General features: G+C 39.9%; 1 pseudogene across 1 annotated transcript in view; it reads left to right on the top strand.

Moving 5' to 3' along the window:
* Positions 1-267: 267 nt before the first annotated feature.
* The window catches only part of LOC311116235 (NLR family CARD domain-containing protein 3-like), a 10,729-nt pseudogene continuing 1,649 nt past the window's right edge, over positions 268-9,347 (top strand). Inside the window, exons 1-6 of the transcript in view lie at positions 268-338; positions 1,199-1,522; positions 2,104-2,220; positions 4,684-4,850; positions 5,261-7,031; positions 8,735-8,871. The product of the transcript in view is annotated as an NLR family CARD domain-containing protein 3-like (transcript). The remainder of the gene's footprint in view (positions 339-1,198; positions 1,523-2,103; positions 2,221-4,683; positions 4,851-5,260; positions 7,032-8,734; positions 8,872-9,347) is intronic.

Genomic DNA, 9,347 nt, shown 5'->3' with positions numbered 1-9,347 from the left:
TACATGGTCCCCAGGGTATATTAATATAAAGAGACATGAGACAAAACAATCATAATGAATAAGATTACATGGACAGGGGGACCTGATCCTAGGTCAGCACTCCTCCTCTGAGACACTTCCCAGGAGTCACCAGGACCAAGAAACATAACACTTACTATTGTAAAGTCTAGTTACAGCAGGTGTTTACTGCCATCTAGTGGAAGATACCAATACAACACTTTATTATCAGGGGAGGGAGACGGTTGAGCTGAAACAGAAAGTAAAGTTGTTCTTTTGTACAGGATCCATTTTGAGACGACAGAGCAGAAAACACGATATGGAGAGAACTAAAAAATAAAGTGAGTATTTCTAAGTATTTCTGAATAATAATCTATTCTAAAGGACAGAGTAAGAATGAATACCTGGAATGAGATATTACTAGTTAGTAGAACTGCTACTTGAGCTGAGTTGCTGATGCAGTTTTCAAAGTGGAAACTAATCAGTAGGCCCACATGTTATGAGGTAGGCTATTATCATTGTCATTAAAGTAAGCCTATAACTTCAGTTTATTGTTGTTGTAGCCTTGTGTTATTATGTAATTATTAATGGCCATGTTTAGTTAATTCAATTGGAAGTTATCAAGTGTCACCATGGTCACAGTTCTATTTCAATTGCTGATCAGATGTTAGAATGCATTAGATTGAAGGTAACAGTCAGCCAGATTAGGCTACAGGTATAAAAATAACCTGGCTGTTGTTGACAAGCATGGGCCTATTCAGTTCATATCCATATTATTAATATTTGATTCATTGATTGAAATTACGACCCCATTCTCAGTAACCTATTCCAGCAGGCTACTGGGCAACAGAAGCACTTCCTACCTCAACATCGTCTTGCTGTTCATGTTAAATAAATTAATCTGTCAATTTGAACTAAGCAAGCTGCTAAATCATTCAGCTTACATCTTGCCTACATATTGAAATAATGTATGTAGGCATATCAGGGGCTATGTTTTGGCCTAGTTTTCAGGCCTTGTTGGTGGGTTTTGAGTAGTCATTGGGCTAGAAAAAGTCATTACATTAAATCACCTGACTGTTTGGATGTATCTATTAGTAAACTGTTTTATTTCTGAGAGATCATGAATAAAATAGAACAATTGACATTCAATAATTCGTTGTCACTGTGTTCACCACAACCAACATGCTGCATCTCTGTTTAGGGGTCAGTGGTCTAAAATGAGTCTCTCTGGGGAGAGAGAGGAGGGGGGCCCTGCCTCTAAAATGAGTCTCTCTGGGGAGAGAGAGGAGGGGGTCCCTGCCTCTAAAATGAGTCTCTCTGGGGAGAGAGGGGAGGGGGGCCCTGTCTCTAAAATGAGTCTCTCTGGGGAGAGAGAGGAGGGGGGTCCTGCATCTAAAAGGAGTCTCTCTGGGGAGAGAGAGGATGGGGGCCCTGCCTCTAAAAGGAGTATCTCTGGGGAGAGAGAGGAGGGGGGCCCTGTCTCTAAAATGAGTCTCTTTGGGGGACATGACACCAAAGCTAAGAGGTGAGCTGACAATATTGTTTAATAATTTATATTCCAAAGTGCTATATAGGAGAAAGAAAATCACATTTGTGTTTTTTCATCAGAAATTATTACTAATGGGTACCTTCAATGTAACTATTGTAGATTTGAGATGTGATTTAAAACCATTGTTTTGCTGGAATGTAATGTTCGTATCCTGTATATTTGACTGTGATACGTGGTCGTCTCACCTAGCTACCTTAAGATGAATGCATTTACAGATGCCATATCTTCATTTGACCCAGTTTCTCACAGCAGGAAAATAATCCTGCAGCAATAGCAAATGTGCATTTTTATGTGGATTATAATTAAGGGATATTTTCTGTAGGGGTTCATACATTTTTCATCAGGGAAAATCAAGTCTGACATTTTAAAGTGGAAATTACACACTTTAGACACCTTTATAAAGCCTTGTAGTGGTTTAATAATTTATTTAAACAATAAAAGCTAATTGACCAACATTTCTGAAAATGGATATATAGCGTTTTGGAATGAAACTCTTGTTTCCCCATCTGAGCTCAGAGTAGATGAGAGATGTAATGTTTGTCTCTGTTGTGTTGAAGTCCAATCAAGCAGGAGAGACCAGCCTCCCCTGTACCCAGCTGTGTGTCCATGAAGAGTGACTGGTCTATGGATCGTCCTATAGTGTTTAGAGAGGGAGACTTTTCTACTGAACAAAGGTAAGAAGAACTCATGGGTCATGGTCAGTGAGTTTAACAACACTGTCTCTAATCATTTCTCCTCTCCCATTTTCCCATTTATTTTTGTTGTTTTCATAATCCATAGGCTAATACTTTTTTCCATTTTCATAGTCCTGAAACATTATCAACTGTGAAATGCTTACTTACGAGCCCTTAACCAACAATGCTGAGTTACATTTTTTTATACTAACAACTAAGGAAGTCATTTTTACTTCTTTGTTTTCTCAAACCCTAAACCCTGGCCTGGTCTGCTTCATATGCGTACCACAATTATATATTTTTTTACATCAGCAGTTGTCACAAAGTGCTTATATAGAAACCCAGTCTAAAACCCCAAAGAGCAAGCAATGCAGATGTAGAAGCACGGTGGCTAGGAAAAACTCCCTAGAAAGGCAGGAACCTAGGAAGAAACCTAGAGAGGAACCAGGCTCTGAGGGGTGGCCAGTCCTCTTCTGGCTGTGCTGGGGGGAGATTATAAGAGGATATGGCCATTAAGGCCAGATCGTTCTTCAAGATTTTCAAATGTTCATAGATGACCAGCAGGGTCAAATAATAATCACTGTGGTTATAGAGGTTGCAACACGTCAGAACCTCAGGAGTATATGTCAGTTGGCTTTTCATAGCCGAGCATTCAGAGGTCGAGACAGCAGGAGTGGTAGAGAGAGAGAGAGGGTCGAAACAGCAGGTTCGGGACAAGGTCACACGTCCGTTGAACAGGTCAGAGTTCCATATCCGCAGGCAGACAAGTAGAAACTGGATCAGTCACGTCCGGTGGAGCATGTATCGACACTGATAGGATCGAAAGAAGGGGAGCGCTGCTCTCGGATCAGTTTTCTCCATTAAAATCTTTCCTTAACATTATAATTATTTCACAATACTGACCACGGATCAGCTTCTAGAAAGATATTATCACCTACAGCTGCAAATATTGAGGTAGTTTATTCTAATGCTTACACAATAAAAATGCACTAAATCACAGATTCGGCACATCATTGGGCACATGTTAGGCTACACATCATGAAATATATTGAGACAATTTACAGACAGTAGCCTACAAGTAGCAAAATAAAACTAAATATATTGAACATGGAATATATTCCAATATGATTGAAATAGGCCTATAGCCTACTGTTTATATTGTAATGCAGTCATCTCGGTTTTCATTTGAAGCATAATTTGTGTACTTCCCTTGTTTGAATCAATTACAAAGACATTGGCAACTTTGTATTTGTAGTCAACTTTGTTCTGAATTTATCTGCGGTCACAGAGAGACGGATAAACCATGTGATTCTATGTTTAGCGGAGATCTTCTGTGTATAAAGTGACGCGAGAGGGCAAAAAAGCATCTAACGACGCACTTGGCTGTTCTACAAGTGGTCTGAGGCGGGTGTTAGAATATCAGCGTTTTCAAGTGCAACGTTAATAACGATGGTTTTGGGAAACAGCTCAGAGATTTAACAATGCTCCTACGAAGGTTCTAATGATGAACTTGGCCTTAAGATGCTTTTGGAAAACCGGACCCTGGATAAAAAACATCTGCTAAATGACTAAAATATCAAATGTAAATGTTTTACATACAGATCTCATATTACTATATTGAATTATTATTTTACAATATTTAAATATTGATGTCATAAGTGTATCATTTGTACAGTTCTTTATTAAAAATTTAGTTATTTATTACATTTAACTGTGTAAAATCTAGCAGTACTACTTATTTCTCTGAGAGTAAGACAGATATATAGCATTTTGCAAAAAAAAACATTTGTCTCTCTGAAATGAAGCCATTAATTGATCGATTTTAAAGAAACACATGTCTGTTATTGAACAACCCCCTGCCATGATTAGATAGTGAGAAAAAACAACAATTTATTTGATAATTTCTTTAAACAATAGAAGCTAATTTACTAACATTTCTGAAAATGGATATATAGCGTTTTGGAGTGAAACTCTTCTTATGTTTCCCCATCTGAGTTCAGAGTAGATGAGAGATGTAATGTTTGTCTCTGTTGTGTTGAAGCCCAATCAAGCAGGAGAGACCAGCCTCCCCTGTACCCAGCTGTGTGTCCATGAAGAGTGACTGGTCTATGCATCATCCTATATCCTTTAGAGAGGGAGACTTTTCTAGTGAACAAAGGTAAGAAGAACTCATGGGTCATGGTCAGTGAGTTAAACAACACTGTCTCTAGTCATTTCTCCTCTCCCATTTTCCCATTTCTTTTTGTTGTTTTCATAATCCATAGGCTAATACTTTTTTCAATGTTCATAGTCCTAAAACAATATTAAACAAACACAACATTCCCTCCCTGTGTGTGTGTGTGTGTGTGTGTGTGTGTGTGTGTGTGTGTGTGTGTGTGTGTGTGTGTGTGTGTGTCTGTGTGTGTGTGTGTGTGTGTGTGTACTCCCTGGATGAGGAGATGTAATCTCATCTTTTGTCCACAGAAACCAACAGGAGATATCAGAGTCAGAGATTCTCAGTGGTCAGTCTTCACAGAGTCATCAACCAGATGAGAAGCAGGAGAGCAGTGCCAGAGAGGGGGCTCTGAAGATCACACTGCACGTCCTGAGGAAAATGAACCAGAAGGAGCTTGCTGACACACTGGAGAAAAGTAAGAGCTGTCTGCCTCATGTTGAATGCTGTTTTAGAACATTTAAAAGCTGTAGCTAAAGTACAGCTAAAGTAGCTGTGTAACTCAATGATATTGTAGCAGCCTTAACACAACACCTAGTGACCTCATCAAGTGGCAGCAGGGATGTGCTGTGTTGTGTTGTTGTTTTGTAGAGAGAGAGAGAGAGAGAGAGAGAGAGAGAGAGAGAGAGAGAGAGAGAGAGAGAGAGAGAGAGAGAGAGAGAGAGAGAGAGAGAGAGAGAGAGAGAGAATACAATTTTATTTACACAGACAGTTAAACGAAGAAATGATTATAATTAAAAAATGTATAACAGTCCTAGAATACTGTAGGCATTAAAACAGACGTAATATTAATATCCTTATATCCTTAATATATATTTCTTCATTCAGATGAGCTTGCTGTGATTTGCCAACGTGAACTCAAATCTAATCTAAAGAAGAAGTTTCAATGTGTATTTGAGGGGATCGCTAAACAAGGAAACCCAACACTTCTCAATAAGATCTACACAGAGCTCTACATCACAGAGGGTGGAACAGGAGAGGTCAATAATGAACATGAGCTGAGACAGATTGAGACAACAACCAGGAAACAAGCAAGACCAGAGACTGCAATCAAATGTAACGACATCTTCAAACCCTTAACTGGACAAGACAAACGTATCAGAACTGTGCTGACAAAGGGAGTCGCTGGCATTGGAAAAACAGTCTCTGTGCAGAAGTTCATTCTGGACTGGGCTGAAGGAAAAGCAAATCAGGATGTCCAATTTGTATTTTCATTCCCTTTTCGGGAGCTGAATTTGATGAAAAAGGAAAAACACACTTTCATTGAACTTCTCAATCACTTCTCAATGGAAACCAAAGAATCAAGAATCTCCAACTACAACAAGTACAAAGTTCTGTTCATCTTTGATGGTCTGGATGAGTGCCGACTGCCCCTAGACTTCCAGAAGAACAAGATCTGTTGTGACGTCACAGAGTCAACCTCAGTGGATGTTCTGCTGACAAATCTCATCAAGGGAAATCTGCTTCCCTCTGCTCTCCTCTGGATAACTACCCGACCTGCAGCAGCCAATCAGATCCCTTCAGTGTGTGTTGACCAGGTGACAGAGATACGAGGGTTCAATGACCCACAGAAGGAGGAGTACTTCAGGAAGAGATTCAGTGATGAGGACCTGGCCAGCAGAATCATCTCACACATAAAGACATCAAGGAGCCTCCACATCATGTGCCACATTCCAGTCTTCTGTTGGATTTCTGCAACAGTCCTTGAACACATGTTGAGTACAGACAAGAGAGAAGAGATGCCCAAGACTCTGACTGAGATGTACTCACACCTTGTGGTGTTTCATACCAAACAGAAGAATGAAAAGTATCTTGGGAAAGAAGAGACAGGTCCACACTGGAATGAAGAGATCATTCTGTCACTGGGAAAACTGGCTTTTCAACAGCTTATGAATGGCAATCTGATTTTCTATGAAGAAGACCTGAAAGAGGCTGGCATTGATGTCAATGAAGCCTCAGTGTACTCAGGATTGTGCACACAGCTCTTTAAAGAGGAATGTGGGCTGTACCAGGACAAGGTGTACTGCTTCGTGCATCTGAGCATACAGGAGTTTCTGGCTGCTGTATATGTGTTCCTCTCATTCATCAACAACAACGAGAATCTAATGGCCAAACCTCAATCAACTTTTCTGTGAGGATCAGACAGAAGCGTAAAGTTACAGTCTACAAGAGTGCTGTGGATAAAGCCTTACAAAGTGAGACAGGAAACATGGACCTTTTCCTCCGCTTCCTTCTGGGCCTCTCACTGGAGTCCAATCAGAAGCACTTACGAGGTCTACTGACAAAGACAAGAAGCAGCTCACAGAGCCATGATGAAACAGTCAAGTACATCAAGGAGAAGATCAGGGAGAATCCCTCTCCAGAGAGGTGCATCAATCTGTTCCACTGTCTGAATGAACTGAATGACCATTCTCTAGTGGAGGAGATCCAAAGCTACCTGAGATCAGGAAGTCTCTCAGGAGCCAAACTGTCACCTGCACAGTGGTCAGCTCTGGTCTTTGTGTTGCTGACTTCAGAAAAGGAGCTGGATGTGTTTGACCTGAAGAAATACTCCAGATCCGAGGAAGGTCTTCTGAGGCTGCTGCCAGTGGTCAAAGCCTCCAGAGCTGCTTTGTGAGTACATAAAATGACATTTAAGTACCGTAATTTTCAGACTATAAGCCGCGCCTTTTTTCCCATTTTTCAAATACTTTTTCACACAGGGCCATGTAGGTTTGGATTTTGTTTGCCCTTAATAATAACAACCTTCATTTCAAAACTGCATTTTGTGTTTACTTGTTATCTTTGACTAATATTTAAATTTGTTTGATGATCTGAAACATTTAAGTGTGACAAACATGCAAACAAATAAGAAATCAGGAAGGGGGCAAACACTTTTTCACACCACTTTATTTTTACTTTTACATTTTTCTCTCTACAAGCAATACTTTGATAATTTGTCATTTCTAATAATGATACATTAATTTTTGAATAGATATGGCAGGTTTCAGGACACTGATATATCTGAATATGTTGAAAAAATATACTGCCACTATTTTCACCACCAAAGAATAGCAGTGTGGTTTTAATATGATTTGATTCTTTGCAGGCTGTCAGGCTGTCTAGTCACAGAGGAAGGCTGTACTTCTCTGGTCTCAGCTCTGAAGTCAAACCCCTCACACCTGAGAGAGCTGGACCTGAGTAACAATGACCTGAAGGATTCAGGAGTGAAGCTGCTCTCTGCTGGACTGGGAAATCCCCACTGTAAACTGGAGACTCTGAGGTCAGTATTCCTGTAGTTGGTCAACAAGTGATAACTGTTCACCAGATCCACATGTGTTTACCAGGCACACATAGTCCACACCATATGTGTTTGGACAGTGAAGCTTACAGTTTTACATTTGGTGCTATGCTCCAGCATTTTGGATTTGAGATATAATGTTTCATATTAGGCAACAGTACAGAATGTCACCTTTTATTTGAGGTTAATGGTGAGAGGTTAGCATGTTTTGTTGTAGCCTCTGTAACTTTCTCATTCATTATTATTCATGATTCATTCATGATTTTTCTTAATCATGTCATCATCAGGATTAATTTAGTAGTGTTTAGAAACATGTTATCTTCTCACTTAGACAGAAGATTACTCCAGTCATCATCCACCATTCAGTTACTATTGGGCAAAACATAACCCAAAACACAACCAAAACAAACTGCAAATGCATCCAACGAGTTTGGGACCAAATACTCAACTTTTGACTACTTTAATACACTATAAGTGAATTGGTCAGAATACTTATGACTTCTTCAAATAGGAGGACTAGATACATAAAGTTCTTTCATTTTTCTAAACGTTGAAACAGAAATGTATGAAATTACTTTCAAATAAAAGGTGACATTATATACTGTCACCTCATATGAAACATTTGATCTCAAATCCAACATGCTGGAGTACAGAGCCACATTGAAAATGTTAGCTTCACTGTCAAAATAGATATGGTGTGGACTGTATACTCAATACAATCTAAATCTGATACCTCACTGTCTGACTTTTGACTGATACTGCTTTTTAAACTGCTCTGGTCAGTCTACTCAAATATTTGTACTATACATTTTTCTCTCTACAAGCAATATTATGATAATCTCTAATAATGATACATTAATGTATTAATAGATATGGCAGGTTTCAGGACACTGATGCATCTGAATATGTTGAAAAATATATACTGCCACTATTTCCACCACCAAAGAATAGCAGTGTGGTTTTAATATGATTTGACTCTTTGCAGGCTGTCAGGCTGTCTAGTCACAGAGGAAGGCTGTGCTTCTCTGGTCTCAGCTCTGAGGTCAAACCCCTCACACCTGAGAGAGCTGGACCTGAGCTACAATCACCCAGGAGACTCAGGAGTCAGACTGCTCTCTGCTGGACTGGAGGATCCACACTGCAGACTGGAGAAACTCAAGTATGTAGAGGGTTTATGTCAATGTTCATATCAGACATGTTGGAGTTATCAGGCTAGTTAAGACAAACATTCTGACCACCACTTGGACTAAGTTATATAAAGAGTGTGTGTGTGTGTGTGTGTGTGTGTGTGTGTGTGTGTGTGTGTGTGTGTGTGTGTGTGTGTGTGTGTGTGTGTGTGTGTGTGTGTGTGGTCCAGTGTGTGTGTTTGTGTGTGTTGGTGTATGTGTGTTTTGGTGTGTGTTGGTGTGTATGTGGGTCCAGTGTGTGTGTGTCCAGTGTGTGTGTGTGGGTCCAGTGTTTGTGTTCAGTGTGTGTCCAGTGTGTTTGTGTTTGTGTGTGATCAGTATCAATACACACACTGGACACCTACTGGAAACACACACACACACAAACACACACACACACACACACACACACACACATACACACACACACTAGACAAACACACACACACTAGACAAACACACACACACA

This window comes from Coregonus lavaretus (assembly GCF_964263955.1).
Source record: "Coregonus lavaretus genome assembly, contig: HAP1_SCAFFOLD_673, whole genome shotgun sequence".
NCBI classification, from domain to species: Eukaryota; Metazoa; Chordata; class Actinopteri; order Salmoniformes; family Salmonidae; genus Coregonus; species Coregonus lavaretus.
Note: the sequence above shows the minus strand (reverse complement) of the source record. Positions and strands in the feature narration are given on the sequence as shown.